The 11,240-nt window shown below is 53.1% G+C and overlaps 1 long non-coding RNA gene across 4 annotated transcripts; it reads left to right on the forward strand.

Moving 5' to 3' along the window:
- The first annotated feature begins 1,196 nt into the window (after window positions 1-1,196).
- LOC113881910 lies at window positions 1,197-10,824 on the forward strand. 4 transcript variants are annotated; one of them, XR_003508210.1, is made up of 5 exons: window positions 1,197-2,067; window positions 2,562-2,639; window positions 3,679-5,693; window positions 9,365-9,548; window positions 10,440-10,824. It is a non-coding gene; the product is annotated as an uncharacterized LOC113881910 (long non-coding RNA). The 4 variants fall into 4 exon arrangements; XR_003508209.1 differs by lacking the exon at window positions 10,440-10,824 and having other exon boundaries at window positions 1,202-2,067; window positions 9,365-10,349; XR_003508211.1 differs by lacking the exons at window positions 9,365-9,548; window positions 10,440-10,824 and having other exon boundaries at window positions 1,203-2,067; window positions 2,565-2,639; window positions 3,679-5,912.
- Window positions 10,825-11,240: the final 416 nt, after the last annotated feature.

Genomic DNA, 11,240 nt, shown 5'->3' on the forward strand with positions numbered 1-11,240 from the left:
CACGTCTCAGGATCTGCTTTCAAGATCCCTCAGATGAAAACAGACACCACGGTGAAGCCACACGCCAGCAGGATCACCGCCTGCGCAGGGCACTCCCGCTCACGCTCACGTGCGCCCACGGACGCGGGGAGGAGGAGGTCGAGTGACTCGGTTTCCTCGCAGCCTGTCCCTGCGGCTCTGCTCGGAGCTCCCGGGTGCTGCGTGCCTTCCCTCCGCGGTGGTCTCCCGCCCGACGGGCATCTGCCTTAGGTTTTCAAGACACCCTCAGTGCTCCTCACGTGTATCAAGGTCGGGGACCACTCACTGCAGAAGGAACAGGGTCCAAGCAGAAGCTGCTAGACCGTGAAATCCGAGGAAATATTCTCACGGTAGGAAGGATGAAGACGTGGGTTTTTCACTGGGAAACAGGACTCAGCTGATCCCCCGGGTGGTCCCACTGAGTCTACCCTTACGGTTTTTAGCTGGGGAAGCTCTGCCCACCTTTGCAATTCCATTCCTTCCCTACGAGGATAGTCCCCACTACTGTGGGGTCCTTGGTTCCCCAGTGTCCCCACTTACCACCCTTTAAAATGGGCCCATAACCGAGGGTTGTTCATCTTTCTGACTCTTTGCAGAGAGCATTAGACTTTTCAGTAGGAGACTGAGGGACTGAGATGAGTGCTGAGATGTGAAAATAGAGATGTTCCCTCCAGATTATTTTTATCTTGTCTTAAACACTCAAACACCGAGACAGGCAGACCAATTAAGCTTTCCTGGGAAGCTGTGCATGTCTTCCAACCACAGCAAGTCTGGGGTTATAATTCCCGGCTCCCTACAATAAAATCGTTTCAAGGGTAAATAAAAGGCCAGTGAGAACAATGGCTGGTTGAGAACAACTGTCTCACAGTGACCACTTCGTACACCAACTGTGCGTGAGCAGATCCTGCCGGGCACAAACCGGTTCCACTGGGGCGACCGTCCGTGGCGCTCACTCCCAGGCCTGGTGGAGCCACACCGCCTCCCCCCGGGTCATTTGTGTCTCGGTCTCATTCCTTTATAATCTGCACAGTTCCCCCAGCCTGGCGGCCACTGGCCTTCAAGGCTGATGTGCGTGGGGTGCAGGGGCTTTGCAAGGCCACAGAAGGTCCAGCCTGGCCGCTGCTGACCTCTGGATGCCACCCGGGCATTAGTCACACGGCCCCCAGGGTCCCCAAGTCCTGGGGGACGTCCCCCCTCCTCCAGCTCCCAAGGTCCTTTGTGGGGGGCGGGAGGAGCAGAAGAAACAGGCCCGTCACAAGGCCACGCAGAGGAAACCTGACCGCCATGTCCAGTACAGCACGTCCTCCTCCGAGACACTGCGAGAAGATCACCCTGCACAAAGCCCCCAGGCAGGGCGTGTGAGGGTCTCCCTGATCAGAGGAAGGCACTGTGTCAGCTCAAACCCGTCAGAGCCTCCGTCAAAGAAACAGAGAAGCGACGCTGGCAGGAAAGCGGAGCCGGGGTGCCCTGCTGGCCCCGGTGCCCTGTTGGTGGGGGTGCGGCATGGGCAGCTGTGAGGGAAACAGCACAGCTGTTCCTGAAACCTTAGACGTGGAGTTACTCCATGACCAGCAATTTCATTCTGCGTGTGTGCCGAAAGAGTGAGAAGCAGGACGCAAAGCAGGCGCCCCGCTCACGGCAGCAGCACCCACAGCATTCACGGCAGCTGAAAGGGGGGAGCACCCACCTGTCGGTGGACGATGGGTGAACAAGACGTGGTCCATCCACACAGTGGATCACGGTCCAGTCTCAGAAAGGAAGGAGGTTCCGACACGTGCTGCAGCATGGAGGAACGCTGAGAACATCCTCAGTGAAATAAGCCAGCCACAGAAGAAAAAGCTCTGCATGATTCCACTTGTACGAGCTCCCTAGAGCAGATTCATAGAGACAGAAAGTGGTTTCCAGGGGCTAAGGGAGAAGGTGGAGTGAATTTTTAATGGGAGAGAGTCTCAGTTTTGCAAGAAGAGCTCTGGAGACGGTGGTGATGGCTGTACCACTACGTGACTGGTCTTAGCACCACTGACCTGTGCGTGTTAAGTGCTTAAGATGGTAAGTTTTCTGTTGTTGTGTTAGTCGCTCAGTGTCTGACCCTGTGACCTCATGGACTATAGCCCTCTGTCCGTGGGATTCTCCAGGCGAGAACACTGAGTGGGTTGCCATGCCCTCCTCCAGGGGATCTTCCTGACCCAGGGATTGAAGCCGGGTCTCCTGCATTGGCAGGCGGACCGGTTACCATCTGAGCCAGCAGGGAAGCAGAAGAAGAAAGCAGCTCTCCACCCGGGGACGAGGCGGCCTCGAGGTGGAGAAGCTGGTTTCCACCCCCGAACGCGCTCACGCCGCCCTGCGCCCACGGCGGCTGCTCGTCCTCTGTACAGGGGGCTCTGGCCAGTTTCTCGCGGATTCGAGGAGGGGCGAGCACTCGGTTCCCGCCGTTCGGGCCTTTGCCTATTACTCCCGTTTGTTTGGGTTTTACTTTTCCTGACCGTGGCACTTCTGGCTCTGTTGGAAAATGTCACATGGTTCACACCAACGTTTCTATTCAGCAGGCGTGTAAGCAGCAGAGAATGCACGCGCAAGGCCACTTCCACGTCTCCCTGGAGTTCACACCCATTGCTTTTAAGGTGGGTTTGATCCATAATGTTTAGAGCACGTCCTCTTTGGAACCATCATACCTAAGTGTCAGTCGGGTTTTTTTCTCCTTTACTGGTTACTTTTACGAGGCTGTTCCCTTGAAAGAAGCTCAAAGAGCTTTGTAAAAATCCATTGTATGAATCTTTCTCACACAGCAATGCGGTAGAGCGGGAAGTGGTAAGGCTCTTCCAGTTATGAAGAAACAGTCGAGGGAGTGGAAAATTCCAGAAGGAGCACGCCTCCTTGAGCTGCCATACCCCACCCTGATTTCCAGATATGCCACGGCTTTTTCCTCAGTCTAGACTGGAGACACTTACAGCGAGAGGCTGGAACTTTAATGAAACGCTCTGTTAGAGGCAGACTTCTTCAAGCTTGGCTTACACATCCAGGGTCACGCATGCCTTTCTCACGGATGTGTGGATGGGGGCAGAAGCCAGGTTTCTGGCTCAGAAAGAACCTGAGTTCTGAGTTTAGACAGGAAGTCCTCAGTCTGAATAATTAAACTTAAAACCCGGCATTTTTACGTAACACAAAGGAAGCACAAGCTTTCATTCCTTTTCGAGTTTCATAAGCATTTTTGGTCGTTCTTGTTAACAGAGATAGCAGCGTCTTAAATATTTTGCTTATGAAAAGCAACGTTATAAAATGCCCTAAAGAAGTCTATTCTTTAGTGAGCTCTCACTAAAAAGAGCTACTCAGAAATTCAGCTTACTATATGGGGACCAAAGAAATAAATAAATTCAAAGTCTTAAAAAATGAGATTTTTATCCTATTCTTCTTCCCAGCTTGAAGGCTTCCGGGGGAACTCTTTGGATTGCGGGGTTATGTTTTCTCTGGGATTGTGGTGGTAACACTGGTTCGCATGCATCCTGGGGCGCTAGCTCAGCTCAGCCACCAGGTGGCACTGTGGTCATTCACCAGCGCCCGCGGCGCCCCGGCCGGCGAGGTCGCCCAGGCATGTGCAGCCTCCGGTGCTCAGCCTGCGCTCCGTTATTATTTTTTGATTTATAAAGCGCCATTCCTCCGCAGATTCCCTGGCCGCAGCTGCTTTGGAGAAGGCTCGCAGAAGCATTACCCAGCAAGGGGAGCGACCCCGGCAAGGCGTAAGGTGGTCTGACGGACGCGCGCAGGTGGACATCTGGAAAGAAATCTGCTGACCCAAAGGGCCCAGCGGCCAAGGCCCCGGCCAGCAGAGGAGGGGTCAGCCCCGGGGCCACCCGTGTCCCAGCTAGCACGGAAGGCAGTCCCTCCAGTGGGCACACGCGCAAATCTGTTCCCGTAAAAGATAGAGGCAAGAGTTCTTTCGGTGGTGAGCAATCGAAACATTGCAGCTGGGACCTGCTGGGCCCGGTTCAGCCTTTGTGTTCCATCCAGAGTTGGGCTGGCTCCAGGCGCTTGGTTCAGTCTGCAGGGAGCCAAACACGCTCCTCATGGTTTAGGGAACTGCTGCAGTCGAGACCCTGAGCGGGCCGGGGAGCTGGGGACACCAGGGACCCTGCCTCTGGGGACAGTGCTCTGAACAGGGCGGTCATTACAGGTGGAGCTTTGTAACAGCAGCCGAAAACTTATAAATCCAGTTCTAAGTCATGACTGTGCGAGCCAGAGGGGAGCACGTTGATGGGATGCAAACGAAAATACAGAAGCTTGATGAAAACAGCACGACTGTGGGAGGCCAAGTGGAACCGTGGGCTGCGAGCTGGCGGTCCGACGACACGGGTCGGGGGGGTGACCTCCAGTGGTGCGGGCACCCACATGCCCTGAGCCCCCGCCCATCAGACCCCGTGCTCTAAGCCCCGCCCCCCATCAGACCGCGTGCCCTGAGTTGTGCTAAGCAGTTCTCCCAGCAGTCTAGCGTAACAGCCGTTGTCATCACTGCTTTACAGAGGAGGACCCTGAAGGCCCGATGGTCAAGATTACGTGGCCAACGAGACACGTCTGGGAGCTAGAGCGAAGGCCCCTCGGCTCCCAGGTCCCTTAGGGGCACCGTGCTGCTTCCTGAACAAAGCGGAGACGCGGGCGGGCATGGCCGCACAGAACCTCCGAAGGGTTCGCCTGCATCCCGCAGGCCTTCCCGCTGGCCGAGAGGAGGAGCGTCCAGAGCTCGGGGCCTGTCTGCCCTCCTCCCCACCTCCAGGCGGGAGCGGGGCTACTGTGAAGACCCGGGCCCAGGGGTCTCCTGCGGTCTCTTCTCTGCTGGTAGCCACTCGCGGAGCGCGGGAGAGAGGAGGAGACCCTGCTGGTCACTCCTGGGGAGCCTGTCCGACAAGCGGTGGAGAGTGGCCGAGCGCGGTACCCGCGGCCATGGCCTGTGCACATTTGATTGGGGGATGATAAACTGCGCACAGGAAACTTGCTTCTTTCATCAACTCAAACAGGGAGGGAAAGCTTGAGCTCCCGGGAGGAGGAGGTGGGAAGACGGGGAGGCTGGAGCCCGGGCTGCCCTGACTGAGTGGAGGAGCGAGGGGAGCCGGGAGGACATGGACGGATTTGCTGAGGACGTTATTGATGAGCAGAGTGCGGATCCCTGGCCCTCATGGGACGTCTAACCTGACGATGGGAAAGACGGAAGAGCTGGTGAGGACTGGCCTCCAGCTGACCTGCCAACTTCTGGAAAGAGACGGACGGCCGCAAGCGGAAGGTGCCGGGCCAGGGGAGGAGGAAGCAGAGAGCAAACGTGGACGGTGCCCGTGGTGAGGCACAGGGGCCTCTCTGACCCACCGTGTCTAAGGAGCCCCGCAGAGAGGAGCTGGGTGCTGGGTTCCAGTGGAGACAGGCTGGAGCCAGGCCGCTCGGCGTGGGGCGGGTGGGCTAGGGTGGGCTCGCACTGGCGGGGGCTGCACAGTCGCTGCGGCTTCACACGCCCGCTCTGGGCTGCTCGTCAGTGTGGCCGAGAGAGCCACACCCGGACGGAGATGCGACACCGCCTTCTGGGGTCCACAGCTAAGTCTTCCCACCTCCCCCAACCCCTGGTGACATGGAGGCCGTGGAGGAGAAGCAGAAGGAACACGGCCTTCTCCGACTTTGCTGGGGCTGATCAGTGTCCAGTAAGTACCTTCTTTGAAAAGTGACTTTCCCCAGCAGGTTGTTTTGGAAGTGAAAGTGACTCAGTTGTGTCCTACTCTTTGCGACCCCATGGGTTGTAGCCCGCCAGGCTCCTCTGTCCATGGGATTCTCCAGGCAAGAATACTGGAGTGGGTAGCGTTTCCCTTCTCTAGGGGATCTTCCCAATCCAGAGATTGAACCTGAGTCTCCTGCGTTGCAGGCGGATTCTTTATCAGCTGAACCACAGGGAAGCCCGGTTGTTGGGAGTGTTAGAATTTTTTAAAAAATTGACTCTTCACCGAGTCCTATTCTAGCTGTGTGGCTGGAAGTTATGCACGTGAAGCGTCAGACCTTCCCAGGAGGTAAACACTGCCGTCTCCGTGCTGAGATGTGGACACGAGGCCCCTGGAGACACGGGGTCACTTGGGGCCTTGGCTGCTGGTGGCAGAGCTGGCATTGGACATTGGGTCTAGACTCAAAACTTGGGGCACTTCCTCCTTATTTCCGTAAATACAAAATAAGAAGAAATAAGAAAACATATCTCATTTGTTTTGTGCACACAACATTATTGCTTTTATAAAATATAGTCTGAAAAATCATCTGAAATGTCATCAGCCATCAGCAACCAGGAACATTTCAGTGATTCTCCATGAAGACTGCATTCATTTGCTGCATTCAATTCACTGCTGCATTCATTTCAAGATGAACTTGTCAATACACAGGTTTCTCCTTCTTGAAAACCGATTGCAACATATCTCATCAACCAGAAGTGTCTGGCTCTTTGGTCTTCAGGTTTGCCCAGTGGGGTGGGCTTGGGGTTTCCATAGGGGGAAGGGCCTCCCTGGCTGCAGGAAGCCTCACTCCCGTGTCTGCCCCCCCCCACCCCGCCCACTGGGGCAAGGCTGCTGGGAGCATCTGGGGGCTCTGACCGGCTTCCGAGAGGGGGTGTGATCTGCCTCTCGGGACAGGATTCTGGGGACGGGTCCTGGAAAATGAGAACCACGTCCACCCTCATCTGCCTTGACTGTGGGGATTTCCCTCCAGCCAGGCCCTCCAGGAAGCACTTTCAATATTCCCTAGAAATGCCACGAGGTGACATGATGGTCCATTTTCTGTCGCTTGGGTGGGCGCACAGCTGAGAAGGGCTAGGGTCTGCCCCCAGGCCTCTGTAACTTGGAGCCTGTGCTCGGCGTCCCTTCAGTGTGTCCCTGAGTCAAGTCACTATCGCTAGCGGAGGCTTGTGTGGGAGAGGTCTACAGGAAGGTGCGGTTTGGGGGTAGGAGGAGTTAGACTCAGCAGACACACACACAGGTGTGCACACACCTCGCACCAGCACGGGGCCTCCCTCTCAGAGGAGCCTATGAGCGAGCAGCCTGTGCTGGCTGGGACTCAGAGCCCAGCGCCCGCCCGCGTTTGGAAGCCAGCACCAGATGTGAAGGCGCCTTTGTTTTCCTTATTGTGCAAAAGGTGTTCTGATTACAATGTGTTTTTCTGAGTCAGATGAGGGAGGTAAAATGTTGGCTATGAGATGGTATTTGTGAAATCCCAGTGGAAGAGATCATAAAGTGACTTTAGTGCTTGTTTACGAATGGTTTCGTGATCTGAAGGAGAACAGACTGAGCCGTAGTCACTTAGAGAATTTCTCTGGCAGGTTTGTAAATGCTGATGTTCAAGGAGGTCAGAAGAATGAATAATGAGACAGCTGCATGGGGACTTGTATCAGTCAGGAAAATGGGTCCTGCTGCATAACAAACAAGCCCCTGGGTCTCCTAATGCAACAAAAGCCGATCTCTTATCCAAGTGCAGGCTGGCCGGCTCACAGGGCAGCTCTCCTCCCAAGGATGAGTGGGGATCCTGGCCGTTTCCCCTGCGGCCCTGCCAGGGAGCAATAAGGTTTCAAGGCTGCCACACTGAAGAAATGAGGGCCCGAGGGCGGGTGGGGTGGTTTGAAGACCATATTCCGATGCCAAAATCAGAGGTTTGCAACCACTTCAAGAAGGACAAGCTCTAACTTTCACATTTGATGAAGGCACCTTGAAGAAATGTGAAGGTTAGCTCTTCTCTCACGAGTTTAGGAACATATTTGGGAATAACAGGCCCAGAACTGTGGAAGTGGAATGGAAGTCCGTGATGAAAAGGAGCTGTCGTCAGACCTGGAGCTCACCCGAATCCAGGGCGATCTCGCCTGGGATCGCTGCTTGGTTACCTCTGCACAGACTCTTCCCAAACGATGCCTCCGTCATGGACTCCTTGTGGACGCATGTTGGGAGGAACCATGATCCTACCTACGACGACCACCGTCTGCAAAGAGCAGACATCTTGTCCCTCATGCTGCAGACATTTTTTATGAAACAACCAAGTTTCACCAAGGAAACTGGAATCCTTGGGTTCCTTCTGGACCCCACTTCTTCTCCACATCCCTGCCGCCCCGCCCCTCCCTCCTTAGAGGACACAGCTCTGACTAACTCGCCACGGTCCCTTGTGGGACACTGGTTTAGAGACTCATTGCACCGCTGTTTTCCGTAATAAAGGCATAGGGTTGATTTATGTATTTTCAAAATTTATACAAGTGACGTCCTGTTGTGTGCATTGTTAGGACCACTTTGTATATTCAACATTTGGTTTTCAAGAGCTGTTCAAGGCATAAACTTAATTGTTCCTTTTAATAAATATTTTGTATTCCGTTATATTGGCTCTTGATGTTGGAAATTTAGACTGTCTTCAAATTCTCTTCTTACAAACTAGTTAGTGAATGATTATCAGGGTTCATCAGAGAAATGGAACCAATAGTGTGTGTGTGTGTGTGTGTAAGTAATTATGTACATATATATATATATATATACATATAGATATAGAACCCACTTATACTTAATATATATAAACACATATTTTTATATGAAATGGTTGTAATATATACAACAATTCTCAGAATGCTCAGCTCAACTTTGAAGCCTCAATTCAACAAGGATCGTTTACATTTTATAGGCTCAAACCCCCAAAAGCAAGTCCTCTGGCTTAAAAAATCCATTCGCAGGAACTCTTCCGGTCCCGGGCCCCCGAGTAGTCACCGAGGTCCTCTGTGGCCCCGCCTGCAGCATCCGTCTCCTCTGTCGTCCTTGCACCTCAGCTCTGGTTTCCCACCTCAGCGCTGCTGACGCAGGGGCTGAGGAGTCCACACCTGGGGGGCTCCTGGTTTTGGAGGCTGTTAAGCAGCCTCCCTGGCATCTGCCTGCTCGATTCTCACACTCCCCCAGTTGTGAAAATCACAGCTGTTTCCATTCCCTGCCAAATGTCCCACGAGGGCAAAACTGCCCCAAACTGAGAACCAGTGACTTAATTAAAACCCCTCGGTAACGTCCCCATGGCAGATGCTCTCAGAGAAAACGCCAGCCTGCCCACTCTGCCCGCAGGTACTGGGTGGAAAGGGGAGAAGGATGTGCAACCTGATTGACCCTCCAAGGTTGCCCTTGAGGTCTAGGTTCTGAGTTTATTTCTCTGCTGGCTACACTTAGGAGGGATAATTTCGTGAGTAAAAACGATATGGTCAAGACAAATTGAGAGCAAATAAAGAAAGAATCTCTTTTTTTTCTATGGCAGGAAATGATAGGAACCTGAAAGGGAGTTTGCTTAAATTTTTGTCTCCCTAATTTAATTTTCTCTGTTGTTTTCCCAGTGGGGACCAGGCTTCCAGATGTTACCGCTGCCTTTTGATGTTAAGGGGGCTCCGGACAACGAAGAGCCGCAAGCATGAGCCCCCTTCTCCACAGGCCAGACGCGCGTCAGTCACCACCACCTAAGACGCAGGGAAGAATCTGGAAGAAGCAGAAATGTTTTCCAAAGAAAACGCACGTCGTGAGGTCCGTTCACAGGCTATTTTGACCCTAACTCAAGGGAAAGTTTTCCCCACGGCCGGACTCTCAGTTAAGCACATTTTAGAGAGTCTGACCGCTGACTTTTCCTGCAGTAGACTAGGAAAGAGTGGGCGTCACAGAAAAGTGTCCTGAAAGCAGAGAAAATGGTTGTTACCCCCTGATGGGAGAAGACAGAATAACAGAAACGGGAGCAATAAAAACCATCTCACGACCCCAAAACCTCAGGGGCCCGAGGTCAGCTAACATGTAGCATAAACTGCACAAACACTTCATTTGTCCCCTCTCCCTCCATGAGTAATGTTACAGCGCTCACAGCGCTGGAGGTTTATGGGCGATGCTGAGTCTTTATCAAAGCAAGTTTCTCTTATGTTCACGATAGTCCTGCGGGCAAGGGTGATGGTCTCACACGAGTGTGAATGTGTGTGATCACCACTGAACTGCACGCATAACCCTGATGAGACTGGTGAACATTATGCTGCGTGTGTCACTGTTATGTAAAAAATCAGGTCTTAGGAGGACTGAGAAGTGTGTAATGTATTTTGGAAAAAAATAACCAAAACATATATGATTCAAAATAAAACTGTGCTGCCTAGGATAAGCAGACTCTCCTCGTGAGACACTCAGGAACAGTGTCTCCTTTATCACAGAAACTTGATGGTCACGATGTCTCTGGAATTTGCTCAAAATCAGCAAGCGAAAAAAAAAAAAAAAACACAGCAAGGAATCAGGTCCTAATAGAAAGAATCGGATGTCATGATTTGGGGACTGGCTTTTTTTAAAAAAAAACTCTGACAATGAAATACGACTACAAATCTTGTGGTTTGATAATAGAACTTAAAAAAAACCCATGTTGGATGCCTGGGTCCATTTCTGCAGCTCCTCTGAGAGTGTGAGCTTCAGGATTCCACCGTTACGCATCAGGATGAAGGATGAATAGGTGGACTGTCTGCCTTGACGACGGCGAGCAGATTCCTGGCGGCCAGCACCGAACACAGCAACCCCCGCGGGCCCCGGGGAGCCGCGGCTTCTACTCAGAGATCCGACCACTTGCTGTCATTTGTCACCCTGTTGACTGCAGCAGTAAGGACTCACTCACGCTGCTATCATGGTGCCAGGACCACGCCAGGGACTTTCCGAGGAGCTTTGTCCCGTCACATGAGAAGGTCGGATTGGGCGCTGCCTGCTTCCTGCTGTCTGGTCCTGCTGTGTGTTTCGCTCGATGTTTCTGCTCGTCCACATTAAAAGGGGAGAAGTCCTGAAAGCACAGACTATTGACCAAGGTGGGGCAGGCTCTGGAGACTCAGCTGACTTGGATTGACCACTGGCCCTCTCATAATTGTCTTTTTAAGGCTGCTGCTGCTGCTGCTGCTAAATCGCTTCAGTCGTGTCCGACCCTGTGCGACCCCATAGACGGCAGCCCACCAGGCTCCCCTGTCCCTGGGATTCTCCAGGCAAGAACACTGGAGTGGGTTGCCATTTCCTTCTCCAATGCATGAAAGTGAAAAGCGAAAGTGAAGTCACTCAGTCATGTCCGACTCTTAGCGACCCCATGAACTACAGCCCACCAGGCTCCTCCACCCATGGGATTTTCCAGGCGAGAGTACTGGAGTGGGGTGCCATTGCCTTCTCCATCTTTTTAAGGCAGGGAGCTTCAAACCTTTTTTTTTTTTTCTGGAG

Source organism: Bos indicus x Bos taurus, chromosome 23 (assembly GCF_003369695.1).
Source record: "Bos indicus x Bos taurus breed Angus x Brahman F1 hybrid chromosome 23, Bos_hybrid_MaternalHap_v2.0, whole genome shotgun sequence".
Taxonomy (NCBI): Eukaryota; Metazoa; Chordata; class Mammalia; order Artiodactyla; family Bovidae; genus Bos; species Bos indicus x Bos taurus.